We start from the raw sequence: 20,890 nt of genomic DNA on the forward strand, positions 1-20,890 counted from the left end.
CATTGTGAATGAAACTGGAATAAAAAACTGCTGGCTTACATTCACTTTGCATGATTGATGTGCTACCCCTCTAGAATTACCTCCCCCAGATGATATTTCCTGCCACAAGTGATTCTGGTCTCTGACTTTCCCCTTCCCCTCTTATTTCCCCCTAGTCCCTTTCCCCTTATCCCCCTCTTCAAACTCCCCCTTACAATCCCAGCATATTTTTTTTTATTTTTAATAGCGAGACGATCCTCTGCAGACAACAACATAGGGTAATGGGTATTTCTCAAACGAGAAATAGCTCCATTAGAGGTGCCAATAAATATAGTCAATGCCTTGACCATGTACTCACCCTCATCCAACGTTTCAACTATTTCTAACAACTACAAAGTGTTAGAACTGTCTCTTTGCGCGTGGGCGTAGGAGACTGCAATGGCTCGATGTTCTTTGATTCGATTTGGAAATCGAGGATCGTTCACTTCCACTAGCTTCGCTTCACAATCCAAAGAGATTTTATTGCTCTGGAAAGGGTATCTAGAAAATGTTTAACGCGTAAAATGGCCCTATCACCTGAAACCGTTTCCACTGACTGATAGCCATGCCGTCTACAATGCTTCATATGATTCTGTAGTTTTAAATCACTAAGAAATCGAGACAGGCATGTTGGACAGTATAAACGTACCCCTATTTTCTTACCCTCCCTATTTTCTTCCCTTCAGTTTCATACTGAACCACAGTAACGCCGATATTTAAATGGGCATTGACTGATTGGAGAGTATCAATGGATCTTAGCATTACTGGATATTTTCCCTTTAAACGTGTGAATTCTACAAGGGGAAAATCAGACCCTTCCTTCCCATGCACAGCCCAGTATTCTAAATGTGTCTTTGTAGCGTCATCTTTCAATGGTCGGAAAGCTGATATTAGGAAAACGTATATGAAACATTTTTGACCTGTTTCAAAACAGATCTGTTGAACACCTTTGCAACCCTCTAAATCTAGATTATATTTTAAAACTGTATTCCTCTGACCGCCACCCCCTCTTAAAATAAAATCTTTTTTTAATTTACAGATATTAACGCTTAAATTTTCAACAAAAAGAACCACAGACCCACTCCCATTTCCGCTATAATTTTCGAGATTCGTAATAATGTGGTCTATCCAATCCATAAAAACTGTTTCATAATTTTATAAATGCGGACAGACCACATGCATCTCGGTATCTACATAATGATCATAAACCTCGCTTTTACCTTCATTTAAATAGAATACCTTTAAAACAATTGAAATCTTAATTGAATCCCTACCCCCCCCCCCACAACTGGATCTGGTTTTCTAACAGTGCAAGAATTTTATCTACATATTCATGGAAAATTTCTACAGGGTCAAATACAAAATTCCCCCCTCCCCATAAGCGAATTAAAATGGTCCCCAAAAGTTGCAGTGTAAACGACTATCGTATTTAAAATTGAATTTGACATCTGAAACTCAGGAAATGTTATAAATTGGGTATTGCCACCCTCCTCCTCCCCCTCTTGTATTTTATCACCAATCCTCCCCCACTTTGTTCATCAATAGGGTTCTTCGAAGCCATTTCATCCTCCTCCTCCCCCTCTTGGATATTATCACCACCCCTCCCCCATAATGTTCAATAATAGGGTTGTTCGAAGCCACTTCATTAGTTTGATGTGGAAGTATGTAATCAGTGGGGGGAGGATTCCCTGTTAATTCATTGGCAAAATCCACTAAAAGCTGTAAGGTGTTTGAACTTACCAAAGGTAAGTCCCCCTGCCCAACTGTACTATTATCAACATTAAAATAATCAGTTAAAAAATCATCAGTATTAAACGGTATTTCAAGTGAATTACCATTGATATGTGAATTGTCGCAGAGCTCCACAGGCGCGTCTTCTTCAACTGATGAGGACGGCGACAAGGAATATGGAACCAATGCAACCTACAAAAGAAAATAGCTTATTTTCAAAGTGTCTAAATCACCCTATTTTTTAAAATTGGATTATTATTTACGTATTATTTAAAACGCGCTTAGTAGTAGTAGTAGTATGCACATAGTAGCATTTGGTTAATTCACTGTTACCTACCTTATATATATTATGAAAGTTCCAACTTAATATAAGATATTTCCAATCTAAAAGATAACATAATAGGTTTTGATTTCGTTCAAAAGACCTCTCAAAAATTTCATATTAATACTCTATCTGCTTTGAAAAAAACCGGGATCTTTTCTTGATTTGAAATGGATAGCCTATACCTTTCAGACCATATCCTCTCATGATGCACAACTCATTACGATAAAAAATTGTTTTTATAATATTTGCAGAAGCAAGATTAATCATTCGTTAATAATGCAGTTTATATCGCAAAGATTTTGCTATTTACTATGGGAAAATTTGACCGGAATATAGTGCCTTTTTTGTCTTCGCAAAGAAAATTCAGCCGGCTGAATGCATGCACTTGACATGATTCAAAAGGGAGAACGCTATATTTCCTTTGGGAGAAAAAAGCCTTTTAATATCTCTGACACGCTTTTATTGTGTTGAAAAATGATGAAAAGAAAGACCTAAAAAAAGTTGGAAGAAATAGGTAGATATTTTTTTTATAACCAGATAGAAAGTAGAGGTAAAAATGCTTACATTTCCATATTCCGGCTGGAATTGTGTGCCACATGGTCCTGGTAAAGCATGATGGGGGATAGATGGGACGGTGAGGTCCGTTTCTTGTATAGATGCGGTGGTGGCGGCGATGTCACTGGCTTGTACAGCGGGGTTCACCATAACTGTGAGAAGTCGCCCACTCTCTTTTCAATTTTTTGCCAAGTTGCAAAGAGGCTTGCGCTGGGGCTGCCTGACCCTCTCTTGCTCTCTTTGATGGAGGGGGATTTCTTCAAAATTGTCCTTAAAAAGGAGAAAAAAATTAGTATGGAAAAACGATTCCCCTTTTTACAGAAGCAAAATTAGTACCCCTACAGCATCAAATCCAATACAATGATTTAAAATATAGATCTCAAAATAGTCAGCCATAAATATGGTATAATTAAAAGCTAACCAAACACTAAACTTCAGTGTTGCGTGTCGGAATGACCACATTAGTTTTCTTGTCAAAGGGTATACATTTCTGCACAAAGAATTCCCCCCTTACTTTTCACACAAAGAGACAGTTTGTTTTCACATTACAACGAAGGTGTTAGAAGTGAGGCATTGCCCCTCCCCCCCCATATAAACACTGATTACTCAAAATGGAAGATAATAATTTAGATAGTTCCGTAGGCTAAAAAACCCATAGCATAACTTTCGATGTGTTATAAGGTCAAGAAACAGGGGGTATTTAGATATAGACTTTTTCATACAGTTCCAGTATATAGGCTTTAAATTAGATAAAAAAAAAGCTCGTTAACACACAGCTTATAGGCCTAAAACTTGCGATCATAGGTAAAAATACTATTTAATTTACACTTAATATAGACTTCATGTAACTCCTAAAGACTTTTCTTTTTAGCCTTGTGTATCAAAGTTAAAAAACCCTAGTTTTCACGCTCCCTCCTTGGAATATAAAAGAAACTTTATCGAAAGAAAGCTAGAAAAAAGGAATGATGGCTCTCGTTTTCCTTCGAGACATTTCAAGATGTATCTAAAAAAATATGCACTCTAAAGGGTCGTTAGCATCCCCTCCCCCTTTTACATAATTCCCCCCCCCTTTTACATAATGTCCTAAAAATATTTTTTAGGCATTAATTTTGGAAATAACTCGTTTCCCTCTTCCATAGCGGTTAGAAATATGCAAGCTTTATTAACAGTAATCTCTTTCTGCGTGAAACTGTTTTTAATTTGACCGGAAAAAGTATCATTTTTTCAGCGGAAGCTTTGCTATCCAAATTCATAAGGATTTAGCAAAGCCGGATGTACTTTAAAGGGTTCAATAATTACACCTGTTTAAATCATTGCGGAAATCTGTAAGTCAAGTTAGCGGCGTCATAAGGGGAAACAGTATATTAATAGCTAAGAGTTGACAGAAAGTTGGCTGTCACTTTTAGACTCAATTATACAGAAAAGAATTAATTTATCAAAAACAGAATTATTTCCAATGAAATAATTTAAGTCGTAAATTGAGGGGAAGGGAGGGGGGGGTTTACATGGTAAAAAAGAGTGTATTTTACGCTTTCTATCGAGTATAAACCTTACATAGTGGAGTAAAATAAGTTTTTCAGCTGAAATTAAGGAACGAAATTATGACATAAAAAGAACATAGATTATCCTGTTTATGAGGGGATAATTTGTATATGACTTTTGTCCCAATTCTTTAAGGACCACTTCTGAAACACAAGGGCTGTTTAATTAAATAAGAAGTTTCTTTAAATATTAAAAAAATTAGAGTAAAGAGCGAGGTATTGAGGAGGGGGCATTCCCCTCACATACGGAATATTTTCTGTCCGTTTTAAGTTTTAGTGTTGCTTCTTACTTTCAGATGAAAAACCTTTTTTTTAATTTAATCACTGAAAGGCAGAATCAATTCTGAGGAAAAAATATTGACACATTGCTGATTTTGAATAGCCAGTAAAGTTTTTTCTTCATCCTCAGCTTGAGCAATTTCAAACCTCGGTTTTTGTGATATTCGTCTATGTAATTGAAGTTTTTTTTTATATTATCCAAAGTTTGGACAAAACTGTGCAAAATACTCTTAATTACCTTTTTTTGTTATTGAGCTTTGGCAAAAGGCAAAATCAAGAGTTGTTCTAAGCAAAAAATCTGATCAGGAATATCGACACCTCTGATGAAAATAATGATGAACTACACACAGGGGGAATAGGGAGAAATATTAGTTCAGAGGACTCCCCTTTAAGAATAATTGGAAAACTGTGACCGTGTTTTCACCCCGCCTCTTGAAGTTTGAAATTGTTTTAGCATAAGTGTGCAGAAGTAAAAACGGTACTTGTGAATTATGTAAAACACACTCGAGAATTTCGATCGTGAATGATGCAAGTAGGGAAGCCCTTTCGACTCCAGGGGGGCACAACTGCTGCCATTTATAATTGAGTCTAACGCTGGCAGAACATAATTTATTCAAGGATTATTGATCGTGTCTAACGGGTCAATGAACCCTTTTTCAAGGTCGATTTATTTGTTGTTTCTAGGTATAATGACTCCGGGACGAGGTTTGCACATGCACATTGAATTCTAACGGAAAAATGTATTGATCCACACGAGGGGAACTGGATTTCCGAGAAACTGATTTACATAATCTGATGGTGAATTATTGATTCTATCGGGAACAGGATCACGTGTCTCTTTCTAAGCCAATCTGGGAAGTTATGTAAGGTTTCCCATTACAACACAATTTGCCCTTGAGATTTTGTATATAACGGACATGTGTTGTGGTTAAACAATCATAAAGTTTTAAGACACCATGGATAAAGCAATGATTATTGATGAGTTGGAAACTTTGGCTACATTAATTTATAATGTGAGTTCTGTTTAGTAAATTTTCTTAGTTTATTTCAAAATAAAATCATTTTACATAGTCCATTTTAGTAAATTAAAATTCAGGGTGTACCCCCTCCCCCCACAATGCAAACTCCACTATGTAATGTTTATAATCGATAGAAAGCGTAAAATACACTCTTTTTTACCATGTAAACACCATCCTCCCTTCCCCTCTGTTTACGACTTAAATTCTTTCATTGGAAATAATTCTGTTTTTGATAAATTAATTCTTTTCTGTATAATTGAGTCTAAAAGTGACAGCCAACTTTCTGTCAACCATTAGCTATTAATATACTGTTTCCCCTTATGACGCCGCTAACTTGACTTAAACATTTCCGCAAAGATTTAAACAGGTGTAATTATTGAACCCTTTAAAGTACATCCGGCTTTGCTAAATCCTTATGAATTTGGATAGCAAAAGCTTCCGCTGAAAAAATGATACTTTTTCCGGTCAAATTAAAAACAGTTTCACGCAGAAAGAGATTACTGTTAATAAAGCTTGCATATTTCTAACCGCTATGGAAGAGGGAAACGAGTTATTTCCAAAATTAATGCCTAAGAAATATTTTTAGGACATTATGTAAAAGGGGCAGGGGATGCTAACAACCCTTTAGAGTGCATATTTTTTTAGATACATCTTGAATTGTCTCGAAGGAAAACGAGAGCAATTATTCCTTTTTTCTAGCTTTTTTTCGATAAAGTTTCTTTTATATTCCCAGGAGGGAGTGTGAAAACTATGGTTTTTTAACTTTGATACAAAAGGCTAGAAAGAAAAGTCCTTAGGAGTTACATGAAGTCTATATTAAGTGTAAATTGAATAGCATTTTAACCTATGATCGCAAATTTTAGGCCTATAAGCTGTGTGTTAACGAGCTTTTTTTTATCTAATTTAAAGCCTATATACTGGAACTGTATGAACAAGTCTATATCTAAATACCCCCTGTTTCTTGAACTTATAAAACATCGAAAGTTATGCTATGGGTTTGTAGCCTACGGAACTATCTAAATTATGATCTTCCATTTTGAGTACTCAGTGTTTATATGGGGGGGGGGGGAGGGGCAATGCCTCACTTCTAACACCTTCGCTGTAAGTTGAAAACAAACTGTTTCTTCGTGTGAAAAGTAAGGGGGATTCTTTGTGCAGACATGTATACCCTTTGACATGAAAAATAATGTGGTCATTCCGACACGCAACACTGAAGTTTAGTGTTTGGTTAGCTTTTAATTATACCATATTTATTGCTGACTATTTTTAGATCTATATTTTAAATCATTGTATTGGATTTTATGCAGCAGGGGTACTAATTTTTCTTCTGTAAAAAGGGGGATCGTTTTTCAATACTAAATTTTTTCTTCTTTTTATGGACAATTTTGAAGAATGCCCCCTCCATCAAAGAGAGCTAGAGAGAGTGAGGCAGCCCCAGCGCAAGCCTCTATGCAACCTGGCAGAAAATTGAATAGAGAGTGGGCGACTTCTCACAGGATGGTGAACCCCGCTGTACAAGCCAGTGATATCGCCGCCACTACCGCATCTATAAACGGACGTCACCGTCCCATCTATCTCCCATCATGCTTTACCAAGACCATCTGGCACACAAGTCCAGCCGGAATATGGAAATTTAAGCATTTTTACCTCTACTTTCTATCTGATTATAAAAAAAATATCTACCTATTTCTTACAACTTTTTTTAGGTCTTTCTTTTCATTATTTTTCAACACAATAAAAGCGTGTCAGAGATCTTAAAAGGCATTTTTCTCCCAAAGGAAATATAGTGTTCTCCCTTTTGAATCAGGTCAAGTGCATGCATTCAGCCAGCTGAATTCTCTTAGCGAAGCCAAAAAAGGCACTATGTTCCGGTCCTAATTTCCCCATAGTGAGTAGCAAAATCTTTGCGATATAAACTGCTTTATTAACGAATGCTTCACCTTGCTTCTACAAATATTATAAAAACAATTTTCTATCGGAATGAGTTGTGTATCATGAGAGGATATGGCTGAAAGGGATAGGCTATCCATGTCAAATCAAGTAAAGATCCCGGTTTTTTTCAAAGCAGATAGAGTATTAATATGAAATTTTTTGAGGGGTTTTTTGAACAAAATCAAAACCTAGTATGTTATCTTTTAGATTGGAAATATCTTATATTAAGTTGGAACTTTCATAATATATATAGAGTAGGGAACAGTGAATTAACCAAATGCTACTATGTGCATACTACTACTACTACTAAGCGCGTTTTAAATAATACTTAAATAATAATCCAATTTTAAAAATAGGGTGATTTAGACACTTTGAAAATAAGCTATTTTCTTTTGTAGGTTGCATTGGTTCCATATTCCTTGTCGCCGTCCTCATCAGTTGAAGAAGACGTGCCTCTGGAGCTCTGCAACAATTCTAATATCAATAATTCACTTGAAATACCATTTAATACTGATGATTTTCAACTGATTATTTTAATGTTGATAATAGCACAGTTTGGCAGGGGGACTTACCTTTGCTAAGTCCAAATACCTTACAGCTTTTAGAGGATTTTGCCAATGAATTACCAGGAATCCTCCCCCCACTGATTACATACTTCCACATCAAACTAATGAAATGGCTTCTAACAACCCTATTATTGAACAATGTGGGGGAGGGGGTGGTAATAATATACAAGCGGGGGAGGAGGAGGATGAAATGGCTTCGAACAGCACTATTGATGAAGAATGTGGGGGAGGGGGTGGTGATAATATACAAGAGGGGGAGGAGGAGGGTGGCAATACCCAATTTATAACATTTCCTGAGTTTCAGATGTCAAATTCAATTTTAAATACGATTGTCGTTTACACTGCAACTTTTGGGGACCATTTTAATTCGCTTATGGGGGGTAATTTTGTATTTGACCCTATAGAAATTGTCCATGAATATGTAGATAGAATTCGCGCACTATTAGAAAAGCAGATTTGGGTGTGGGGGGGGGTAGGGATTCAATTAATGTTTCTATTGTTTTAAGGGTATTCTATTTAAATGAAGGTAAAAGCGAGGTTTATAATCATTATGTACATACCGAGATGCATGTGGTCTATCCGCATTTAGAAAATTATGAAACAGTTTTTATGGATTGGATAGACCACATTATTACACATCTCGAAAATTATAGCGGAAATGGGAGTGGGTCTGTGGTTCTTTTTGTTGAAACAGCGTTAATATTTGTAAATTTAAAAAAGATTTTATTTTAAGAGGAGGTGGCGGTGAGAGGGATACAGTTTTAAAATATCATCCAGATTTAGAAGGTTGCAAAGGAGTTCAACGAATCTGTTTTGAAACAGGTCAAAAATGTTTCATATACGCTTTCCTCATGTCAGATTTCGAACCTTTGAAAGATGCCGCTTCAAAGAAAAATTTAGAATACTGGGCTGTACATGGGAAGGAGGGCTCTGATTTTCCCACTGTAGATTTCACTTCTTTAGAGGGAAAATACCCAGTAACGCTCAGGTCCATTGATATTTTTGAAAGGGCCAATGCCCATTTAAATATCGGCGTTACTGTGGTTCAATATGAAACAGAATTTGAGGATGGGGCACGGTCTAATAAGAAGGGGATGGTGTTCCCAGTAAGGGGCCCGTCAATTGAATTGGTGAAGCACTGAGTTTGGTTGTTGTACACACCACCTAGTGATCCCAATGCAATTGGTCATTTAAAAAAATGTTGTTGTTGATAAATGTTGTTCTTATTCTTCTTGAACAGAAAAGTGTTTTTATGTTAATAAATGTTGTTCTTGTTTGAACAGAAGTGTTTTTATGTTAATAAATGTTGTTATTGTTGAACAAAAAAGTGAAAAAATGTTGTACAAATAGAGTTGTTGTTCTTGTTGAACAAGTGTTTTTGTTCAATAGATGTTGTTTTTGTTGAACAAGTGTTTTTATGTTAATAAATGAATGAAATATTGTTTTTGTTGTTCTTGTACTAGATAGATCTATGGGAAAATTATTATTATTACTACTTATTCATTGTACAAGTATGGTTTACAGTTAGTTGTAGTCTAACTGTTGTCAACAGCAGCAGCAGCATGTATCAATCTAAAACACCATTCAGAATTGTAAATATAATTCAAAATTTTAATAAAATGTTTTTGGAAAAGCCAAATGAAATGTGTTATTATTATATCAATTTATAGGAGTTCTACGACCAAACGACTGCTTTTACAACATCTCTGCCAATACAATTTGTGCGGGTCTTTGATGTTTTCAACAGTGTTGAGCTAAACTCATGGTTGATTATTGATGATTTGGCTGAATCAATTGAACAGTTCTCTCAGGAAATGCTACAGCTGTTTACCGTTCGCTCTCATCATGAACACATTTCTATAACCCTAGTTCTACACAATCTATTTCATCAGAGCAAATGTATGAGAACCCTTGTATGAGAACCTGATGGTAAGATTTTCATGCACATTCGTGGTAATTTTGGGGGTGTCTCCCCTCCCCTGTTCTCGAAAACCACACAGAAGTCCTGAGGCTCGTAGCTTTTGATGTGACCGGTAAACTTAATGAACTTTATATATCTGGAATCAGTAGGAAAATCTAATTCTTTTAATGTGTTTATTGTTATCAAAATTTCATTTTTTAGAGTTTTGGTTACTTTTGGGCCGAATTGCACGTAACACGTAGTTTTTTAACCAGAACATTTTTATTAACTGATAAGCTTCGGAAAACACTCTCAAAACGGAGACTGGTGGTGGGCATGGACATTAATTTCATGACAACCTTGTATAGGTGTTTCTGAAACCCATATTATGGGACTTCAACGATCTGAGTGAATCTGTTTTTCTTACAACTAAAGACTTCTTATTGAAAATCTTCAGAGCCGTAACACATCTGGCTGCTGGCGAAGCATGCCTTGCATTGACTACTGAAACTTCTTCATGTGATCCCCAGAAACTGGCTTAATTCTGTGGTGGCTGAATCACAGGGACTCTCACCGCACTTGCATCTGTTGATACAGATTCAGCAGCCAGCAAGTCCAAATCCATGCCCCTGGCTTTTTGTTCTCAACTTGGAGAAGATTGTCAGAGGAAATATACATTTTCATGAAACGTGGATCAAAGTATTTAGTAATCGTGACGGGTGTGATCTGACCAAGACCTATAAGCCTAGAAGACACTTTATCTAGCCAAGCATTTCAGGGGTTCTCAGTAACATTTGAGGGTCCACCCTCCCTAACTGTAGTTTGATTTTGAGAACAGGCTATGCCAACTTATGTATGCAGCTGTGTATGCTGTAAAGCAGCATGGTCACTGGATTGAACACGTTTTTTTTCTTCTTCTTGACCATTTGCGAAACATTTTTCTATGTTGTTTTTTTTTTCGCTGGACGTTCACCAGTAGATAGCAAGAAAAACCGAGAGTATTATAAAATTTCCAAATATCGTTTTCGATATTGATATTTAAATTTCGATGTTCGATATATCTATATCAATATCGAATATTACCCAACCCTAGTTTATATCGTAATCATTTTTTTTTCATTTTTGTTATTTGTCAATAACTTTATAATGTCTTTCTTTTAGAATTTGTTTTGCATAAACACATTTTTATTGTACTAAAGAGGGAATTGGTCTGGGATTTTTTGTATTGTATTCATTTTTATGACAACTTTTTATCAAAATAAAAAGCAATGTTTGAAATAAGGGTTTATTTTAAACCAATTAAAGCTAATTTAATTTAGTTTATGGGGAAAGGGTCAATGGACTTACAACTAGGGTCCTAGAATATAGGGAGAGGGTTCAATCCCTTTCTTGGAGGGTATTAGCCCCCATTTCCCCAAAGTAGTCCAATCAAAGTTTTGAGGTAGCCATTTTGTTTAGGATAAAAAAAAAATTATTTCGTATTGTATCGTAGGATTTATTGATATCTCAACCAATAAATCCTAAAATGCGAGTGTCTTCTATCAATAATACCACCTTAAAACATCAAAAATGTCCATGGAATAAAAAATGACCGGCCAAAACGTTACTAATAATGAGCTGTATATGTCAAACAAAACTAAAACGGAATAAGGACATTGTTAATAACATCACTTTACATACAAGAGCAAAATAACCCCCATAGAAGAGGATATTTTGTACAAAGGATTTCAGTTTTCTAGTAAAATGTCCAAAACGGAATGCTACAAGTAAACGAGACAATGCTATCAATCGCAAGAAAGACACCATATTGTGTTTCGATGCTTCAAATCTTGAAAAAGTTACCTTTGTTTAGAAATAGATGTCGCTGTTGGATCTACTGTTGGGACCATTACATAATGTTCTAAAATGCATTAAAACGAAAAAATATGATGCAATGTGTTTGCTACAATATTTTTCACCGCTACTAATGAGATTTTGATATATTATTCTTATTTATATTAGATGTGTTATTCTACATAAGTGATAAATCTTGCTCTAATACTCCTCCCAGCGGCTTGTTCCTTGTCGTACGCTATAAAATTATGGGAAACCCCAAAATAATTTTATTTTTTCGGGGTTTTATTAGTAAAGTAAAACATATTTTGTGTGTATTTTACGTGGTATGTAATAGCTAAATAAATGGGGCTCGGAAAATGGAATTTAAAGTTGGCGCCTCATCAAATCAGGATCTGTAATTACAAATTATTGACCTCCTCTCTCTATGCATAGCCTGTTCAAAATTACAAGTTAAAATTCTATCATCCAATTCAGTTTTTTCTGAAACAAAAAACTTAGAAAAAAAATTCGTTCCCTCTTTTTAGAGGGTAATTATTTAGAAATATCCATAAAGTGTTAAAAATTTGTTTCATATTAATCGTCATTTTATGTCAAATGCTTGTCAATTGGCTGTTGAGTGAATTGGACGAAGTAAATTATCAAAGACATTCCGTTGTGCAACTGGAAGTTCGACAGCTAATTGGAACTTATAGTTCCACACTATGCTTTTGCATGCTGGGGTTATAAGATGCGTTGAGAATGCTAACATCAATTGGGTGGATACGAACTTCAAGGTATGGAGAAGACTGCTTTCTCACAACCCCGAAATATCTAGTAACTAAAAGTAGCATGGTTTAATTTTACGTTAATTACAAAAATTACGAAATATTATGGATGCATTTAATGTGAAAACAACTTTTTTCTTTTTTTTTAAGTGAATTTTTTTATTGACAGTTGAACAAGAAATTGAAATAAATCCCAACAGGGATAGAAAATATGGCATGAGGTCAGCTTTGACCTTTTTCCAGCGGTAGAAAAAATACCAACAAAATGATGCAATTACAAAAGTAATGGTAAGAACAATATAGTTCTGTCTATCACCGATTGATTGCCATATAAGTACTTGACTAATAATTCCAAAACTATTATTGTTTAACCTTCTTGGTAACCAGTTACATGAATAATTGAAGTCAGATTTTTTAGCCTAAAAGATATGTGAGACTAAGAAAAGATAGTTTAGTCAGCAGCTTTTTGTAACCTTTTATGGTCGCTGAAGATGAACATGCTTTACGATTCTTGCTTACTAGTCATTCTTCGTTATAGGAGAAAATTGTTTAATCAAAGAAGCAATTTTGTTCAAGGGAACCAATTTGAGCAATTACGCAAAATCAAAGGAAAAAAATTGAAAGTCACAAAGCAATTTTATTTTTGAAAAAACAATCTTAGCTCAATTCATGAAAGATTAAGACCTGTCCATCTGTGTTGAAAAACAAATTTAATCTAGTCTAGAAAAAACAACTACCTTCAGTATTTGAAGGAAATAGATGTTCTGTTGATAACTTTAAATGAATGAATGATTTTATTCAGTGAATAAACCCGTACAGAGTATTTCACTATCTAGTCTACAAAATACAGCACAAAAAAAAACAGAAACTGAAAAACAAATACTAAATACCACAAAGAAGCAAGGAAAATCAATGAGTAGACGACATTTATTAATAATTAATATTAAGTAAATGAAGGGGAGAAGAAAGAAGAAAAAGAAGAAAAAAAATTACACAATACCCAGTCTCTTTGTTCGGTTCAAATATTCCAAAACGGTACACCGAGCCTCTTTAATAAACTAGATAACATTAATATTAAAAGTATCAGAGTAAGAAAACTCTTGTAATTTAAATTGCATTTCGGTTCTTTCATTTTCAAAAATTTACACTAAAAAGATAATGATATAAAGTCTCTTCGTCACCACAGTCACGAGCAGAACAATTATTTTTATTAATTCTACATAAAAATGAATTTAATTTACAGTGACCAGTTACAATTTGTGTCAGTTTATAATTAGGATTAATTTTTGTGACTTGAAGAAGCATGATCAGTAAAAAACTGAAGGGTCCAGGGCTTAACAGCTTGGCAGAATAACTCATACCATTTCATATATAGGTTTTTGCGTAAGGTTTTCCAGATTTCAGCTATAGACTAATGCCTCGATAATTACCGAACTCATTTTTACACCTTTCTTATAAAGTGGCTTAATTAAGTTTTCCTAAAATCGTTAGGTACTTCCCATTTTTCAAAAATTATATTCATAATCTTCAGTAACTTATTTCTAACCTCAGAGCCACCATGTTTAAGAAACTCATTTACCACCCTATCATCACCTGGAGCCTTATTATCCTTTAGTCCTTTTAGTACTGTCACTAATTCCTCCTCACAAAACAAATCATCCTTCCCATCCAAGGTATCACAAACTTTTTTATTTTCCTCTATATTTTTTTCCTACAACTCTATCTCGGTTAAGAAAATTCTCAAAATGTTCGGCCCATCTCTTTAGTTTTTTCCTTATCTCTAATTGCAGCCCCATTCCTACCTTTAATTGGGTCAGGCCTGGATTCACTACTCCCTCTCAATTTATTAACATGCCAGTACAATATTTTACTATTATTCTGTCTAGCTGCATCTTCTAGATCCTTGGCAATTTTATCCATGGCCTCCACTTCACACCTCCTTAGTTCATATATTAATGCTTTCTCCACTTTCTTTACATTCCTTTTGTTTTCTAATTTTTCTCTGATAAAATGAAAAGAAATCACTTATTCATTTTCCAAACATCTATGAGAGATTACATAGGTTATCGAAGAGGTAATGTGAAGTTCTATTTGATTTATTTGATTTCTTAAAAATTAAGTTTCGAAGATAGGTCATTTTACTTAGACACAATCTAAGAAATTCAGAAAATCAAAACTTCAAATAAATAACTCACAGAAGGAGTTTTATTTCTGGGAAACCAATTTAAGCTCCATTTAATAGAAGTTCAGAATCTACCTATTCGTGTTGGAAGAAAAAAAGTTCCCTCGAGGATATAAAAAAATAGATGTGATGTGACAATTTTTGGAAGCTATTTTTAAGTAAAATGAGCAATTTCATGTATAAGAAAGTTCTTGTGGTCTTGCGTATTTTTTATAATATTGCTCGATTAAAATGCAAAATTCATAAACTGAAAATTTGTGGAAACAGCCCAAAAAATTGGAATTTGGAATTCGAGACCGATTTTTCCGGAATTATTTCCAAAAAACCTCGAAGAGATTTTTTTTTGTACTCAGAGGTATTATTTAATGTTCTGCAGAAGTACGTCGTAAAATTGTTCTGAAAAATTTTACTTTCCCAGCTATGATAATTTTGTTTTGACACCATATCCAACATGAGGACAAAAACAGGTTTTTTTTCGCGCTGTCACATGTTAATATGCTATGTTTGTTATAAGCTTGCAACAAAGCTCAGGTTAAGCTTTAGCTTAAAGGACAATGGATTTGTAACCGTAATATCCCTCCATTTCACTAGCCCTTTATATAAAAGACAAAAACCTTCAAAGTAGATTGTTTGCTTGTATAAAATTCATAACGAACATTCCAGAAATCTTTTTTGTGTCTGTATGAGTGGATCCGATAAATAAATCAACTATTTCAGTATAAAATATTCAAATTTCGTGCAAAATATTCATGATATGTTACCGCAGACTATAGAAATCTAAAGAACTGTAACAAAGAAAGAAAGAAATGACGGCATGCAGGGACACGAACTGGCGTCCCACCTGAGCGAAGTTTAGGTAAAACTAATCAAAAGGATACTGATCTTGTATGTAGAAGAACTAATTTTCAGAAGATACCTGTGTTATATTGTCTCTTGTCAAAAGATGCGTATGCTGCATCGTCTTGTGTATTAAGTTGCAGTTTTGTCAAAATTTTACTATAACGTCATTATTCTAAGGCTGTAAGCTATGATAATGACGCCATTCATCATTTTGTACATGAAGAAGTAGTTCTTTGTCATGCAGTGAAGAAAAAAGAGGACACAACCCATGCAAAAAGTGATTTTCCTTGTTGTTCAAGCAGGGGGCTGTAGGATTTTTGTATACGGTTTCCGGCAATGGTGACTCCATGGTGTACTTTTGATTTTGAACCAATGCCATTTTTAGGAGTGTCAGGTTACCCCTCCTGAATCATCGAGAAATGGAAAATTTTCTCACTAGCCAAATCTTTTTTTAACGCATTTTTTAATTTTGGCTATTATGGGCTTTCTTACGACTTTCTTCAGTTTTCCTCCTTAAGAATCAAGATTTTTGACTTCCTATCTGCATTTTGGACGAAAAAATTGAGGCAAATGTTAACAATATTTTTAAGGTAAAGAATGATATTGTCTCTATGCTATAATAAGTCTAAAAAAATTGTTTAACTGAAAGTAAGTAGCAACATCAAAACTGAAAATTGGCAGAAATTATTTTTTTTTACATAAAGGGGGTTGCCCCCTCCTGAATACATTACTTTTCATGTTAAAGTATTGTATAACTTCTAAAAAAGCTTCGTATTCTAATCAAACGGCCCCTGTGTTTCAGGAGTCGTTCTTAAAGATTTACTCTGTTGTAGCACAGTGGATTGATAGTCTGCTTGGCAATACGGGCCCGGGGTTCAATCCCCTCGACAGCAAGGTTGGGTGAAATGCTACTTGTCCATGTAAAAAAGAAAGAATCAGAAACTGAAACGTCTATTCGACAACCTATGTGCCAGAAATTGCTCTGAAGATCTTACAGAAGAATTGGGACAACAAGTCAAAATTTAGCGTAAAGAGCGACGTGTCGAGGAGGGTTGACCCCCCTTATATACGGAATAGTTTCTGATTGTTTAAAATTTTCATGTTGCTCCTTATTTTCCGTTGAAAAAACTTGTTTTTTTAACCTAATCTCGGATCATTTTTCAAAAAGGTCGAGAAATCCAGCTCCCCTTTATGGAAAATTCCCTCCTCCCCCTAGAAATAAAGTTTTTCGTAATACAGAGTCCCTCACGTAAATGCCCCCCCCCTCCCACCCAAAAAAAACAAGAAAACAATTCCATCCTCTCAGAAAATCTTCCAAGAAAATTTCTGGCGGACGATTCTTCCTCAAAAACTCTCCTAAGCATACTTTCATTTTAAAGTGACTTTAATTTCTGACTGTTTTTCAAATCATGGTGGAAATCCACCGACCGTAGGAGTTTTTTCCCAGAAATCCTTCACCTCCAGTGGAAAGTTGCTCCCGTAAAAAAATTTATCATGAAAAATTTCTCCCGTGGACAATTCCCCCTTCCCATGGAAAAATCCTCCAGAGCACAAAGTCCAACCCTGCTGAAAATTTTTTTCGGAGCATCTCCACATGTTAAATTTAGTCGACAAAGACAAAGTGAGACGAATATGTAGAATTTCGTATGGAAATAAAAGACTTTCGTATGAGAAAAGACTTTCGTGACAGGAAAAGAGATTCCCGTAGGAACTCCGACAGGATTTCGGTATTGGAGGGTCTGATCCCATGACCCTCTTCCGATCTTCTAGGATCACTGCTTCGATATGATTAGCCCTGGGAAAACAAACAAATAAATATGCATCCGTGATCTTTCTTCTGGCCAAAATGTAAAATGCCACATTTTTGTATATAAAGCTTGGAACCTCTACACTACAGCATGGTTCTCTGATAGACTGAATCTGACGGCGTGATTTTCATTAAGGTTGCTTGACTTTTTGGGGGGTTCCTCCCTTTTTTTCTAAAATTGGACATGGCTTCTCAGGCTCATAACTTTTGACTGGTTACATTAAACTGGATGAACATAACATATTTGGAATCAACATCAGTTTTTAATTCTTTTGATGTCCTTATTGTTGTTAAAAATCTATTTTCTTTGAGAGTTTCGGTTACTATTGAGCCGTGTCACAATTATTTACATTTTATTACTTACACCACAAACTGTTTGATGAATATATATTACACAGGGAAAAACTTCAGTTTTTTCATAGCTGGATAATATAGCTAAGAAGAACTCTAAAAATAATTCTATAAATAAAAACAGATTGTAAAATAATAGCAAAGAAAATTCTATATATAAATAAAGAACCCTAGCACCAATATACGGCATCATATAGCTTTACTATAACATCGTTTACGGTTATAATCTACGATTATGACGTTATTCTTTATCAAACAGTACTTGTATACAAAGATGCAGTTTTTGTGTAAAAAATATTGATTTTATTTGAAATATTGTGTTTTATTCATTACAAAAGCAGGCAGATGCAGCGATGTCTGAGCCGTTAAACAGCTCTATGAAGTTCCAGCGCCCCTCTAGCAACGGAGAAGGTAAAATAAGAAGAAAAGAGGACACATTAGTGCTTCCTATATGAAAAAAGGATTTCCCCTGTTGTTAAAGCCAGGGGAGTGTAAATATCCTGTATAGGGTTTCCATGGTTTCCTGGTTTCCATGGTTTCCTATGGCAATTCTAATAGTGCACTTTTATTTTTGATCCAGTTTGGTTTTAAAATAATTTTAGGTTATTATTGGCCGAGGTTTGTCTTTTACTAGATAGCAGCTATCACTGCAACCACGACAAGGTAAAACAGATCTCGCAATATAAATAAACACTTAAAGTGCCTGTCTGCGTTAATGAAACTAAACAACTGAAACTAACGTGCACAATTTTTCAGAGACTCCATCAGAAATGTCACATAGAGTTTTAAATGTAATTAGCCCCCATTTAAAGAACAGGTGAAAACGGAATTTAAGAAACAGCGGAGAGGTTTGATAATCAGATAATTGTCTGATAATCAGATGGGTGCTCTATGACATCAAACATACTGCTTCTACTTCTTCAACCGATAATTTGTTTTAGTAGAATTCAGACGAGGGCTATAGCCTCGTCAGAGTAACCGACATCCGAGTGGCCATCATTGGAATTATCATCAATGAGCAACAAATCCACATCTAATTCTTGATTAAATGCTTTATTCTTATGTATGAAAATAACGTTAATACAAAATTCACGAAACGAATATATTTAAACAACAGAGGAGTATAATCAGAGGAAAAGGAACATTGAAAAGCTGACTCCCCCTCCCTCTGCCTTTCCCCTCGGTACTCACTGCTCCTGAAATGTCTGGCTAAATTGCTGTAGAAAAAATAGAAGTGTCTACTTGGTTATCATTGGAACTATCATCAATGGGGCAAAAAATCCAATTCTTGATTAAATGTTTGATTCCTATGCATCAAAATAACCTTAATACATAAATTCACGAAACGAATATAATAAAATAACAAAGTATAGTCAGAGGAAAAGGAACATTAAAAAGCTGACTCCCCTCCCTTCTCCCTCGGTACCACTGCTCCTGAAATGTCTGGCTAAATTGCGGCAGAAAAAATAGCAGTGTCTACTTGGTTATCATTTGAATTATCATCAATGGGGCAAAAAATTCAATTCTTGATTAAAATTTTGTATTCTTATGCATCAAAATAACCTTAATACAAAAATTCACGAAACGAATATAATAAAATAACAAAGTATAGTCATAGGAAAAGGAACATTAAAAAGCTGACTCCCCTCCCTCTGCCTTCCCCCTCGGTACTCACTGCTCCTGAAATGTCGGGCTAAATTGCTGCAGAAAAAATATCAGTGTCTAATTGGTTATTTTTTTTATCATACACAGGGAATGGTCAAAAATTGGAAATTTGTCGTTATAAGTAAAGGATTTTTGTAATTAATATAGGGGTTGTAATCTTCTTAGCCCATGCATTCAATAACAAGTAGAGGCTACTGATTTTCAAGTCCTCACCCAAGATTTAAGGTTTTGTCCCCTTCAGACTGAATTTTTATAAGTGCCCATGATATTACCTAATTCAGTATCTGATTTGTTTTAAAAAACATTTTAATAGTGACGTCGTTCTTGAGTGAAGAATTTGTAATCTTGGATGCTTCTAAACCATTATGACGTTTGATACTATGATGTAAAGCCATGGAATAGCATTTTAGCTAGTTTTTTTTCTGTATTTTTATTCTTTTGGATTTTTTGTTTATCGCAAAATTATTGGAAATGTGTATTGACGCAGAGACGAAGAGAAAAATGTGAAAATAACTAAATTTAGATTTTTCTCGAAGGAAATTGATTTTTGTGCGTCAGTTTTCATGAATACAATACAAGCTTAAGTGCAGATTCTTTAGTATGCATTATTTTTTATAAATCAGAATGAATGAGATTCAACGTATTTCATCTGTTAATACTTACAGAGTTTATTCAGTTGAGACTTTAAAGGCGGTGAAACCTTTAAAAATTGAGTTCAATCAATACCTCTATAAAAAAAATTAGCGGCTAGAAATATAGCACGCTCGACTAACACTCCAATAAGTACAATACCAAGCTATGTAGACGGCTGGCGAAACCTCAACCTCTATCACCTCCTAAAATAGGCAACCTAGACGGATGGAAGAAAAAGGTTAACAGATTCCTTAGCAGAATAAGCTCCAGAGAATACATTGATGCAAAATATCCAGAGGCTCTCGAATCCTTCCAAGAAGCATCGAAGGATGACATTGACTTCATCATAAACACGATTTTTGACAAAATTAAAAACGCTTACGACAATCATTATCAATTTTATGCGGAGATAAAGTCAAAAACTTGTGAAAGACACAACCTTTGGAGAACCAGACAATTGGATGAATTGCCGTCGGTTGATTTATGAGGCAGAAATTGACAAGTATTTAAGCACCCTAAAGGAAGAAGAAGATGCAACATTTATTCCAAGTTGGAGTTTCCTTGGTCATCTGATACTTGAAGATCTCTTATGCCTGGAAATTCAGCTGAATTAATTCTTGGACGACTTATGGACTCAAACATGAAACCTTCCATTAGGGCTATTTATAATATCCTAAATGGTAGTAAAGAGCTTCAAAAGCCTTTTCTTGCAAAAATCGTAAAAAGGCTTCAAAAGCCTTTTATCACTAAAATGGTGAACAAGGTAAAAACCATTCAAGTCACAATATCTTTCCACAATGTTTGGGTTTCACCAATGTTAGAAGAAGTAAAAATTCAACTTGGCCTAGATATTACTCCGGTTATTTCCAACAGTACTGATGAACAGGAAAAGGCTGAAATTGCAGCTCCTGGTGCCATGAATATGAAAAATTTCAAAGATAGAACT

This window comes from Artemia sp. Qi Xiang Cuo, chromosome 5 (genome assembly GCF_049724085.1).
Source record: "Artemia sp. Qi Xiang Cuo chromosome 5, ASM4972408v1, whole genome shotgun sequence".
Taxonomy (NCBI): Eukaryota; Metazoa; Arthropoda; class Branchiopoda; order Anostraca; family Artemiidae; genus Artemia; species Artemia sp. Qi Xiang Cuo.